Genomic DNA, 13,990 nt, shown 5'->3' on the forward strand with positions numbered 1-13,990 from the left:
GGAACTTGAGTGTGGCTACCACATTTGTTGTTGTTGTTAGGTGCCTTAAAGTTGATAAAGATTCATAGCCACTCTGTATGCAACAGAATGAAACACCGCTTGGTCCGGCGCCAACCCCACAATCATTGCTATGCTTGAGCCCATCGCTGCTGCCACTGTGTCAAACCATCTCTTTGAGGGTCTTCGTCTTTTTCTCCAAACCTCCACTTTACCAAGCATGATGTCCTTCTCCAGGGACTAGTCCCTCCTGATATAATGTCTGAAGTATGAATGACAAAGTCTGGCCATCATGGCTTCCAAGGAGTTTTCTAGCTCTACTTCTAGGTCAAAATCAAACAGCTAGTGATGGAGCTCAGGTTGGTCACACTAGCTAGGGAATAAGAACAGCAAAATGGCTCTCACAACCCTGCTCACAGTATCCAAGGGGTTGATGTGAAGTGCCATCGAGTAGGTTCCAACCCTTAGTTGGTTCCAACCCTTTAGTTGTTTCCAACCGAGTCGGTTCCAAACCCAGGGTGAGCCTGAACCACTGACTTTGCAGTTCAAATGGCTTTGCAGTCTGGCGCATTAACCCACAGCACCACACCAGGACTCCACAACCTGTTATTTTCCAAAGGATGTTTTTGTGGGAGAGTGTTCCACAGTATGTCTCAAATTGTTTCTCACCTTAGTGTTATTAGGTGCTTTCGAGTCACATGACAACAACAGAATGAAACACTGTCCAGTCCTGCGTTATCCTCACAATGTTGCTATGTTTGAACCCCTTGTAGCCACCATGACAATCCATTTCATTGAAGGTCATCATCGTTTTGGCTGGTCTGCTACTTCACTAATGATGAATGTGGCACGATTCCTCTTCAATTTGTCATTCCCAGCATAGCAAACCATATGATTGTCAGATCAAAATGGCAAATACCAGTCCATTTTAGCTTAGTAATGCCAAAGATATCTATCTTTATGCATTCCCTTTCATTTTTACAACTTCATTCTCCCTAGATTCATACTGCATACATTCCATGTTCCAATTATTAATGAATGTTTGCAGCTGTTTCTCCTGATTTTGAGTCTTTTCCCATCAGGAAATGTAGGTCCTGAAAACTTTACTCCATTCACACCATCATGGGCAAATCTACACTGAGGAGGTAGCACTTCCCCAGTCATCTTTTGAGAGCCTTCCAACCTGAGGGACTCATCTTCTGTCAACGTTGTTGTTGTTAGGTGCCATTGAGTCGGTACCAACTCACAGTGGCCCTAAGCACAACACAGTGACTCACAGCCCAGTCCTGCACCAACCTCACCAGCATTGTTACAGTTGAGTCCATTGCTGCTGCCACTGTGCTAATCCATCTCATTGGGGGGGTCTTCCTTCTTGGTGTGTGGTCTTCCATTTTACCAGACATGATATTCTTCTTCAAAGACTTGACAATATGTTGACAATATGTCTCAAGTATGAGAGATGAAGTCTGGACATCCTGGCTTCCAGGGAGCATTCAGCCTGTATAAACACAGATCTGTTTGTTCTTTTGGCAGTCCATGATACTTTTAATCTTCTCCTCTAACACCATAGTTCAAATGCATCACTTCTTCTACAGTCTTCTTTATTCACTGTCCAACTTTCACATGATTATAGGGTTATTGAAAATACCATGGCTTCTGTCAGGCATGCCTTAATCTGACAATCTTCTGATGCTATTCATAATGCTTTCACTCTCTGGCACTCGTTCTGACAATGTTCTGTTGCAATTCATAAAGCTTTCAGTGTCTAAACATTCAGAAGTAGTCTGCCTTTCCTTCTTCCTAGTCTGTCTTAATATGGAAAAAGAATATTTCGAGATCTGTCTTTAAGTAAAATGCTGCCTGTGATAGCAAAGTATCCATATGCCTACAAGGAAAACCAGTTAATGCCACTATTAGTCAAATTTATACTTCAACCACTAAAGCCAGTGATGATGAAAATGAAGAATTCTACAAAACTCTTCCATCTAAAATTGATGAAACATGCAATCAAGCTGTATTGATAAATACTGGTGATTGGAATGCAAAGGTTGGAAACAGAGAGGAGCAATCATTATTTGGAAAATATGGCCTTGGTGACAGAAATTCTACTGGAGATCACATTATAGAAATTTGCAAGACCAATGATGTATTCATTGCAAATACTTTAAAAAACAAAAACAACAATATAAAAGGCAATGATACACATGGACCTCACAAAATGGAATACACAAAACTCAAATTGACTACAACTCTGGAGAAAGATGGAAAATCTCAATATCATCAGCCAATACAAGGCCAAGGGCAGACTGGAATAGATCATCAATTACTCATATGGAAGTTCAGGCTGAAGGTGAAGAAAATTAAAACAAGTCCATGAGAGCCCAAATACGATCCTAAATATATCACACCTGAATTTAGAGATCATCTCAAGAGTAGATTTGATGCATTAAGGAATAATGGCTGAAAACCAGAAGAGGTGTGGGATGACATCATGAACATCATGCAGGAAAAGAGCAAAAGGTCACTAAGAAGAAAAGAAAGAAGGGAAAGATCAAAACGGATGTCAGAAGAGACTCTGAAACTTGCTCCCCAGCTTAGAGATGCTAAAGCAAATGGAAGAAATGAGGAGTTAAAAAAGTTGAACTGAAATTTTCAAACAGCATCTCAAAAAGACAAAGTCAAGTACTGTAATGAGATGTGCAGAAACCTGGAGTCAGAAAACTAAAAGGAAGTACATACTTAGCATTTCTCATGGTGAAAAAACTGAAGAAAACATTCAAGCCTCAACTTGGAATACTGAAGGATTCTATGGGTCATTTGAACTGCAGGGTCAGTGGTTCAAGCTCACCAGCTTCTCCTTGGAAACCCTATACAGGGTTGGTATGGGTCGGAATCGACTTGACAGCACTTAACAACAACAACAATGGGAAAAATATTGAATGATGTCAGATGGAATACACAGGAATCAAATCAACTGCATTTGAGGAAGGAAATGGTAGAGAAAAAGCAATATCATCAGTCAGAAGATGGCCAGGGGCTGACTCCAGGACAGACAGAAAGCTGTGTCCTTGCAGGGGAGCAGCAGCAGCAGAACCAAGAGCCAGAGCACCAGACAGAGTCGTGGGCTTCCTAGTCCATGGACCAAGTAACGCTGAGCGTCTTTAGGCAGGAGATTTGCGTGCAGGCATTTAACAGGGGAACTAGATGTGCTGACCCATGGAACTACAGTTGAATGCCTTCAGGGTGAGGCTTTTGATGGAGTGGTGGACCAGGTAAACATTGATCAGCAATCTTAAAAAAGCTTTGTAACATTGTCCAGGCAGAGAGAGGCCTGCGTGTTGCCATGGCTTAGGAGAGGCTGTCCTGACTGAGAGAACTGGACCCTGGGCCTTTACAGGTCCTGACCTGTACCCCATAAACTTCCCTAATAAACCTCATGACTGTGCATATGATCTCAGAGTTCTGTGTGGCCATTGCAATGGAGTATCAAACCCAGCTGAGCAGAGTTCTGTGAGAGGGATAATCGATGCCACATTTGTGCATGGCTTAATAAAGCCTTTTGTTGTTTAGGTTGTTATGCAGGGGATCCAACCTTGCTTGCTGCAAGTGAAGAGAACTTACCATACTTACTGAAGAAGATCAAAGACTACAGCCTTCCGTATGGATTACTCAATATAAAGAAATATAAATATATAAATATATGTATATATATAATGAAACACTGCCCATGCTGTACCGTTTTCACAAGTGTTGTGATGTTTGAGCCCAATGAAGTTGCCACTGTGTCTATCTCGTTGTTGGTCTTCTTCTTTTTTGCTGACCTACCCTTTACCAAAAGGAGCTCTGGTAGCGTAGTGGTTACGAATCAGACTGTGAACCACAAGGTCAGCAGTTCGAAACTATCAGCTGCTGGGAGAAAGATGAGGCTTTCTGCTCCTGTAAAGATTTACAGCCTCAGAAACGCTGTTCAGAGTCACTAAGGGTAGGAACTGACTCAACAGCACTTAACAACAACAACAACAACACTTTACACTGATGTTCTTTAACAACACTGATGTTCTTCTCCAAGAATTGGTCCCTTCTGATAACATGTCTAAAGTATTAGAGACAAAATCTCACCATCCAGCCTTCCAAGGAGCATTCTGGCTTACTCCTTCCAACACAGGTTTGTTTGTTCTCTGGCAGTCCATGGTACTTTTAATATCCATTCCAATAGTATAACTCAAATGTATAAATTTGTCTACAGTCTTCGTGAGTCACTGTCCAACTTTCACATGCATACGTGCTTATTGAGAATACCATGGCTTGGTTAAGCACATCATAGTCCTTAAACTAATCTTTGCTTTAGAACACTTTAAAGAGATCTTATGTAGCAGCTATGCCTAATGCAATACGTTGTTTCATTTTTTGACTTTCATGAATGTTGATAGTGATCCAAGCAAAATGAAGTCTTCAATCTTTTCTCCATTTATCTTGATTTTATGTATTGCTCCAGTGGTGGGGATTTTTGTTTTCTTTACTTTTAGTTACAGCCCATACTGAAGGCTATGTGGTCTTTGATCTTCATCAGTTAAGTATTTTAAGTCCTCTTGACTTTCAGCGAGAAAAGTTGTACCATCTGCCTATAGTAGGTTGTTAATCAGACTTCCTTCAACCTTGATATCTTCTTCATATTTACCAGCTTCTGGGGTTATGTGCTCATACAGTTTGAACAAGTACACACCTCTTCTGATTTTAAACCACTCAGTGTCCCCTTGTTCCATTCAACTGACTGCCTCTTGGTCTATGTACATGTTTCTAATGAGCACAATTAAGTTTTCCAGAATATTCTTTCTACACAATGCTGTACATAGCTTGTCATGATCCACACAGTCAAAATCCTTTTCATAGAAATAAAGCACAGGTAAACATCATTCTGGTATTCTCTGCTTTTAGCCAAGATCCATCTGACACCAGCAATGATAGTCCTGGTTCAACATGTATGTCTGAATCGGGTTTGAACCTTTGTCCAAGTATATAGTGGCCGTTATGTTGTTGAAAAAAGTTATTTACAATGAGTAAGTCACCAGTCTTGTAAAATTTTATTACGTGATCTCCAGGGTTGTTTCTATCACCAAGACCATATTTTCCAGCTACAGATCCGTGTTCTTTGTTTCCAATGTTCACATTCTAATCACTGGTAATAATAAGTGCATATTAGTTACATGTTGGATCAATTTTAGATTGCAGACGTTGACAAAGATCTTCCATTTCTTCACCTTTGGCATTAATGGTTTTCGTGTATAAACTGGAATAATAGTTGCGTAACTGGTCTCCCTTGTAGGTGTGTAAGTAGTATTCTATCATTGACAAGGTCATACTTCAGGATAGATCTTGAAAGGTTCTTTTCAACTATGAATCTGACACCATCCTTTTTCAATTTGTCATTCCACCATAGTAAACTATATGATTGTTCTATTCAAAATGACGAATTCCTGTCCATTTCAGCTCACTAATGCCGAGGCTATCGATTTTTACACATTCCATTTCATTTTTCATGACTTCCAATTTTTCTACAAAGATCTGTTTTGGAAGAAGTGCAGCCAGAGTACTTCTTGGAAGCCAAGATGGCCAAACTTCGTCTCTCATACTTCGGACATATTTTCAGGAGGGACCAGTCGCTGAAGAAGGATATCATGTTTGGTAAGATGGAGGGTCAGAGAAAAAGAGGAAGACCCCCAAGGAGATGGATTGGCCAGGTGGCGGAATCGATGGACTCAAGTATGGCAACAGTAGTGAGGTTGGCCCAGGATCGGGCAGTGTTTCGGTCTTCTGTGCATAGGGTTGCTATGAGTTGGTGCCGACTCAACGGCACCTAACAACAACAATAACAACACTTTTTACACCCTATGTCCTGGTTATTAGTAGATGTTTACAACCTTTCCTTCTCATTTCGAGTCATGCCATATCAGTAAATGAAGGTCCTGAAAGATTTACTCCATGTCATAAAGGCTATTTTCAGTGCCTTCCAACCTGAGGCGCTCATCTTCTGGCACTGTACCAGACAATGGTCCACCATCATTCATAATGTTCTCAGTGGCCAAATGTTTTGAAGTAGATCACCTAGTCAGTGGAGTTCCAAATTTCCAAAGAAACCTGCCGACCATGGGTGACCATGCTGATACTTGAAAATATTGGGGGCATAGGTTTCCAGCATTACAACAACATACAAGCCACCACAGTAGGGCATGTTGACAGATGGCTCACCTTAGGGCATATTATGTGTCCAGAGGTGTAAAGGAGCAGGGAAAGCATGACACATATCCCGTATTCCCAATGTTTCTTTATCTTTTAGAAAATAAACTGTACATTGAAGCAAACATGAACACAAAAAGGAGCAGTAACATAATTTGCATTAAGCATCTTTTGCAAACAAGAGTCTTCAAAGAATCTGAGCCATTGCTGTAGGTTGCTTTCAGTTATACCAGCAGAACTCTCAGGAGATTACTGTCCTTTACTCTGTAATAAAGATGCAGAACTCAGAGGAATCAAACAAAAACTGTCTCCACCCCAACCCTCCACAAATCTCTGTTCGATTCTGTCAAATCATCCTCTAAGTTTCCGTTGTAGAATTTATCACAGTTTGAAATGATATAGTTTCTTTCAAAGAAAGTGTAAGCTCCAGTTGGGTAGTAGATTCCCTGCCTGTCTTGTGCACAGAAACACAAGACCATTTTTCTCACAATGTCTTCCCATCGAGTCATCCTGGAGCCCAGTTAACACGTCTCTGCGGTATTCAGTCTTTTCAACCCCAAACATGGCCACACCCATTGTAAGTGGTGAAGCTGTTTCATAAGTGGGCAAACAAACATCTTCCAGTGTCTGAGAACAGAAGATAAGAAGGTTGATCAAGCTTGATGGGATCAGGACTCCCACACTGAGGAGTGCCAGTCTCACCTGCTTGTAGTTCTCAGTAGACTTTGCTCATGATTGACTTAGAGACCAGGTGGGGGATAGGTAGGTCCTTAGAGTGAGTGTGGGCAGGAACAGACCAACACTCAGTATTGATGTAGGACTCCCTTGGGTTTTGAGGGGCTGTAATGGAAGGGACCTTCAATGGTCCATAGGGCCTGCCTATCACATCCTTGACTGATTCATAACGGAAATGCCCACAACACTTCTGGTAAGATTTAGCTCCTTCTCCCCAGGCTCATATGAAGTATTTAATTAATTCCAATCACATTTAACTGCTGCATTGGAGATTCCATTTTCCACTTCTTCACTTACACTCTGGCATAAAGAAACCCAGGGTTTTTATTTAGTCAGATGTCGAGCTAGAAATTGCACTTTTCAGAAAAGATAAAAAATAATGATCATCTAATTCCCTATTTTCCACAGAGCCACTTAACTTTCAAGTGCTCAGTACTAATCAATAAAAGTCTTTCATCACAAAACCCAATAAGCAAGATCAAATTTGAGGGAAATGCTCAAAAGAGAACAAGAATTGGCACCCAAACCGTTTTGTGAGGTCAGAATCACTTTTCCACATGAAGCTAAGTCCTACTTATGGCCCAAAGCCATTCTATCTCTTGCTCTCTGATCTCCTGCTTTCAAAAGCGGAGGCCACTTGTCCTGCTGAGAACTCAGGATCTACTATGATCAGCATCCAATGACATCTTAAAATGGGCACTGACAACAAATATGTTGTGTGACCAGCTTGGTGTGTTAGCAACTTGGGCTGCTTTTCAACCAGGAGCATCTACAGGCATTGGTTTAGTGAAAAAACAAGATACGAGACACATTGCTTTAATTGAGGATCCTTCTGATGGTGTAAGATGGATTTTCAGCCCCGGGCTTCCTGGCTTGTTCCCCATTGCCCCTGTCCATTAATCTACCCTCTCCAAGGAAAGTGCTTACATGGGGAACAAACAAAAGTAGGAAATCCTTAATTGCCAGTTGGGCTTGCATCCCAAATCTCAGTACAGTTCTGTGTGGCCGTTGTAATTGATCATCTTGAGAAGTAAAGAGTGCTGTTGTTGTTATTATGTGCCGTGGAGTCGGTTCCAACTCCTAGCGACCCTGTACAGGGTTTCCGATTCTGTTCATCTTTACGGGAGCAGAAAGCCTTATCTTTCTCCTGCGGAACAGCTGGTAGTTTGGAACTGCTGACCTTGCAGTTCGCAACCTGATTTGTAACCAAGAAGCTACCAGAGCTCCTTAAAGAGTGTTGATAGTTATTTAAATATTTAAACTATTATTTAATCTAATTTAAAATACATTTCTTTTTTAGTTTTTATTGTGAATTGCGTGAACGTTTACAGGACAGATCATCAGTTTTACATTCAGTAAACCATACACCTTGTTTCATTACAATGACTATAATCCCCTCCATGTACCATCAGTTAACAGTATTGCCCGCTATTCATTTTAGTTCTTTGTTTCTTTTTTTAACATTCAGGCATATATAATAATTTACACCACCAAACGGCACATTCTGCAAGTCTGCCTCCTGGCCGCCAGCTCTCAGTCCCTCTCTTCCATGAATCTAGAGTCCTCAGCTGCTCCCTCCCTCATGGCCCCATCTCTGCCTCCATCTCTGGTGTTGCCACTTCTCTGGATAGGGTCCCACATTCTGCTTGTGCTCTTCTCCCTTGATTGTCCTAGGGTCCTCTGTTTCTGAACTGTAAGGTTAACTGTTGTTGTTGTTATCTGCTGTGGAGTCGGTTCCAACTCATAGCAACCCTGTACAGGGTTTCTGAGGCTGTAAGTCTTTATGGGATCAGAAAGCCTCATCTTTCTCCTATGGAACAGCTGGTAGTTTTGAACTGCTGACCTTGGCAGTTCGCAGCCTGATTTGTAACCACTATGCTACCAGAGTAGTAAGATTAACTTCTCCTCCATTTTTGTTACAAAACTTCTACCTTTACAATTGTGACAGTTGCAATTAGTCATGATAACAATTACTCACTATTGAATCATAAGAGTCTTATCCCATCTCTTTTTACTAGACCTAAGTAGACAAGATGAAAACTATTCAGTAGAAACTCCATCTTCCCCCGCACACTCTTAAACTAAACTCCCTCTTGACACCTTGTAAGCCAGTCACTTCATGCCTTTATCACCTCCTCATTTTAGGTAGCCAATGTCTAAGTTGCCCATCCCTATCTACCTTGTGTACAGAGGGAATAGCATTGATGTTCCTTCCCCCTCTGTTGGTATTTTGAGCTACTACCTCCATGAGTATAGGTCAAGTTCATCAAATTGCAATAATTTATCCTCGTTTCCTTTACCAAAAATTATTGTTGTTGTTACTTTATCTTCCTCTAGTTGAGTTCTGATTATCAAGCCATAAAGGCTAGTTCAAATGGGTACTATCTGCAAGTTTAGGTGTTCTTGTGTGAAAATACATTTTTATATGCTAACCAACAACAAAAAAATTACTAATTCTTTGAACCAAACGAAATCAAACCTGTTGCCTTCAAGTAGATTCTGACTCCTAGTAACTCTTTAGGACAGAACAGAACTGCTCACAAGGTTTCCAAGGCTATAATCTTCAGGGAAGCAGACTGCCACAGCTTTTGACTAAAAACTGTGTAGTAGGTTTGAACTGGGTAGTAGGTTTGAACTGCTGACCATATGTTTGGCAGCTGAACACTTTGACTGCTATGTTACCAGGGCTCCTAAAATCCTTGAAACATACCCAAAATTCAGTTACTTCACTAATTTTATATTTTTACATTACATTCAAAAGATACTATCAAAAATTCTTGAATGCTGCAGTAAATAATATCCATGAGTATAGGTAGAATCTGGAAACTGCAAATTCTCAGCAGGAAGTCAAACCATAATGAACCGGTTCAAAGAGTTGGTTAGAACACTGTTAGAAAATAATGTCACCAAATCAACATGAAAACATTTTACAGTCATATGCTGATATGATATTAAGAGCAATGTATATGATTGGGGGAATTAAAAAAAAAAAAGTTTATTTCCACAGAACTCAGAAATAGGTTATTAGGAATTGCGATACAAATACTTAAAAGTTATCCTAATTCTTAGGCTACTTGGTTTCCATTTTAAGGCCTGAAGTCCTGGTGTGGTGCTGTAGGATAAGCACTCAATTAGTCAGCATGGCAGCTAACAAGGCATTCAACACACCTGACACCTCATAATGGGGACCTCTGGAAACCCCAACTGCAAGAAGTCAACTGGATAGGGCTCTAATGGGCATAATTACAACTGTGAAAGTGTAAGTTCTTTAATCATTGCAAAAATTCAGTTCTCCACTCCACCCCTTAAACACATTGTGGTGGACTAGATTCTGACTTATGTGAAACAATAAGACAGCATAGAACCGCCCCATAGGATTTCCAAGGCTGTAGGATAAGCACTGGATTGCTAACTGCAAAGCTGGTAGTGCAAACCCACCAGTCATTCCTTGGAAATCCTATTCAAAGTTGGTATGTGTCAGAAGCAGAGCACCACATCTTTCTTCCTGAGAGCAGCTGGAGAATTCACACTACCAACTCTTTAGTTACCAGCCAAGCCCTTAACCAATGCACACAGAGCTGTGAACCTGTTCTTTCAGATTGACTCTCTGCTGAAAATTTGCTTTTCCACCCTAGGAATTCTCAAACAGAATGGATATTTTAACAAGATCCCCAGGTTCTTATATATAAGAATCACCGAGAATCTTGTTAAACTGTAGATTCTGATTCAGTCTATCTAGGGTAGAATGCAAATTCCAGGCAGCAATTCTCACCTGAATGAACCACTACAAAGTCCGGCTGTGTCTCCAAGGTTACTTGACCCACAGTCATGCCAGAGTCCAATCAAAGGTTCCTCTGACAAATGACTATTAAGCTGTACTCACCTTTCTGTAAAGATGCCGTGGAAGTCTGCAGGATATGAGCTTGGCTGCTAACCATAAGGTCAACAGTTCAAATCTACCAGTCTCTTCATGGGAGAAAGATGGGACTTCTGTTTCTGTAAAGATTTAGAGCCTCAGAAACCCTATACAGGGTAGGTAGGAGTTGGAACCAACTCCATGGCACTCCATCTACCACCACCTTTCTATTAAGAACATCTCCACTTTTTCCTGGAGATGGAAACGTTACTTCTTTCCTTATTATTTTTTTCTAGCTCTTTCCGCAAAGCTTGACTCTGAACACTGGCCCAGGTGTTTGTTCAAAGCTCTAAATCTTTCTGACGTAAGTTGTTGCTAAGCCATGTGTACATGGCATCTGACAAGAACTTGATAGTATTAGAACTCATGATTAGCAGTTATACTTTAGTAACAGCAAACCTGTTGAGTCCTCTCCACAAGTTTATGGAAACCAGTGATTTCAACTTAAAACAAACAAACACACAGAAAACAGAGTGTGTTTTGTTTTAAATAGGGCATTGATGAAATACATGTTCAATGAAAAATAGATAAATGAACAAATGAGTTAATCATCCATTCCATGGAAAAAAAATGGAAATCCAAGAATCAGACAATAAATATGGTGTCCCTTTCTCAGAAAACCGTAGGCATTTTATTTGGAAAAAGTTGGAAGACTTGGTTTTGTACCTGGGAGCTACTTAGTTTCAATCACCCACTATAAAGGACTCCAATTTCACCAGATCTTATTTTGACTTGAAATGTTTCCTGACAGCTTTATGGTATTAATTTCCTCCTCTTCTGTGCATCGTAGTTCTATGTGTTTGCTTCAGGGGATAAATCAACTTCCAAGGTACAAAGAGTATTGTATATGTGACTTTCAAGAACGGTCCTCAGCAAACAGACCATAAAGGATTGTGGCCCGCCATGGAATATCTGCTCTGCTAGGTTTAATGCTGAAAGCTACCACGACACATAAGGAGCCAGCTTTTAAAAATAAAGGACTTTTAATTAAATGATTTCTTCGAGGGTTATTGCTGATGCCGTCACTTCTATTTCTAATGGATTTTGAGGCTTGGTCAGAAGTTAATCCTTTTAATAAGATTCGATTTTCTTTTTGCCTTAATAGTAGACTTTGTAATACTTAAGATGAAACCAGGGCACATTTGGTGTGCTGGATTGCTTTGGTTCTGTGTGTAAGCTTGGCAAATGAAAATGAGAAGAGAATGTCTGGAGACAGGCTGGAGACAAGCATGGAAAGAGCCACGAAAGGCGGGCCCTGTTGTAATTTATTAAGCAGAAAAACAAAAAACAAACGGTCGCCATTTCCTTTTGCATTTCTAGTTCAATCTGCGATGCATGCATTATTATGGAGAGCTTTAACCAGAAGGGGACCAGCCAGCTCCCTCTGAGGAATCTGGCCACTTAATAACTGCATAAATTGCTGTACATTTGATTAAAAAGAAAAGCAATTTCCTGGCTTAAAACAGGCATGTCTGATCTCCAGATTCTCTTCTGTTGAAAGTTCCCTAATGAGCTTTAATGCTCTTTATTTTTGAAACCCTTTCTGTCAACTTTCAAGATAGAAAATCTATAGCTCTGATGTAGAAATCAGAAACAATTGTTTTCTATTCATCCATTCATTTTATACTATAGAGAATACTGTATAGATTATGTTGTTAAGTGCCATCGAGTTGGTTCCGACTCATAGCGACCCTGCATCCCTATGAGGAGCAACTGGTGGATTTGAATTGCTGACTTTGTGGTTTGCATTCCAGTGCTGATCCTACAGCGCCTCACCACTATAACCAATAGTGTAAGACATTAGGTCAAGAGCTTAAATTCAAACCAATGTTTAATTTGGCAATTTGAGGGAAATACATGGAAGGGAGCCCTCCGATGGTTTACTATTTAGCAACCAACCAAAAGTTTAGCGTGGGAGACCACTAAGATGTGCCTTGAAAGAAAAGCATGATCTATTTTCATTGAATACCCTACGGCGAGAAGTTGTGTCCATAAACACATGGCGTGACTGTGAGTCACCATTAACTTGGTGACTTTTGGTTAGTTGAGGGCTACTTTCAAAGTACAAATACTTAGTGAGCGTCTATTCTGGACGAGCTTGAAAACAGACATTTACAAAGTGGGTACAATGGGAATGGTGATAAGTAACCAGGGCACATATTAAAGGGAACATGAGGCTCTGGAGTAGAGACTTTGAAGATGTGCTTTATGCTACGAATGCTGTGTCCTGAAAGAGAAATAACAGGAACACAACTGGAAAAGGTACTATGGAGCAAGATGGGAAGCATCTTTAATGCCAGGCTAGGAAAATATGGACTTTATTTGGTGCACAGTGAGAAATGGTACAGTTTGGGCCTGTAAGGGGTGGGGAATGGGGTGCCCAAGAACTTTATTGTCCAAATGAGTATAATCTGGTTAAAGTTTTCAATTTGGGCTTATTTTCTTGAATTTTAATATCATTTCCTAACTTACCCAGAATTATAATATCTGGTGATTGTTGATGCTCTATTGAACTGAAAACTTTTATTCATATTTGTGGTTTCATTTTATAACATTATCATAACTGATGGATTTACAGTTCTGAAACAGTAACCACATTTTAATAATGAAGCCATTAATACATACCTTGGCTTGAGGGTATGATATTTGTGACAATGTAATATTTGCTCTGAAAGTAGCAATCCCCAAACTAATATATTTATATCTCCATGTAAGTTGCAGAAATGTCTCCCTAGCTAGCAGCGCATTGTGTTGTCTTGACAATTGAACCTCTTTCACTGATGCTTTTCCTTTCTTCCTGCTTGCAGAAAAGAGGAAAAAGATGTTTAAAATATAAAAGAAATTAATTATCAAGATAATCTTGAGAGACTTAAAACATAATTTAAGAAGGAATTTCGGTTTGAAAGCTCACTAGTCCTGGTGCTATTCAGCACAGGCTAGGGGGTATGGATGTGGGTTCCATGAAACTTTCTGCTACATTTATATTCAAATTAAATTTAAAAAAAAAAAAAAAAAGCAGACATATATGTTTGGCAAAGACCATACACTTAACCAATACAGGAATATACCAACTGTGGCGCTGTGGGTTACTGCGCCAGACTGCAAAGC

This window comes from Chrysochloris asiatica, unplaced genomic scaffold (genome assembly GCF_000296735.1).
Source record: "Chrysochloris asiatica unplaced genomic scaffold, ChrAsi1.0 scaffold00055, whole genome shotgun sequence".
Lineage (NCBI taxonomy): Eukaryota > Metazoa > Chordata > Mammalia > Afrosoricida > Chrysochloridae > Chrysochloris > Chrysochloris asiatica.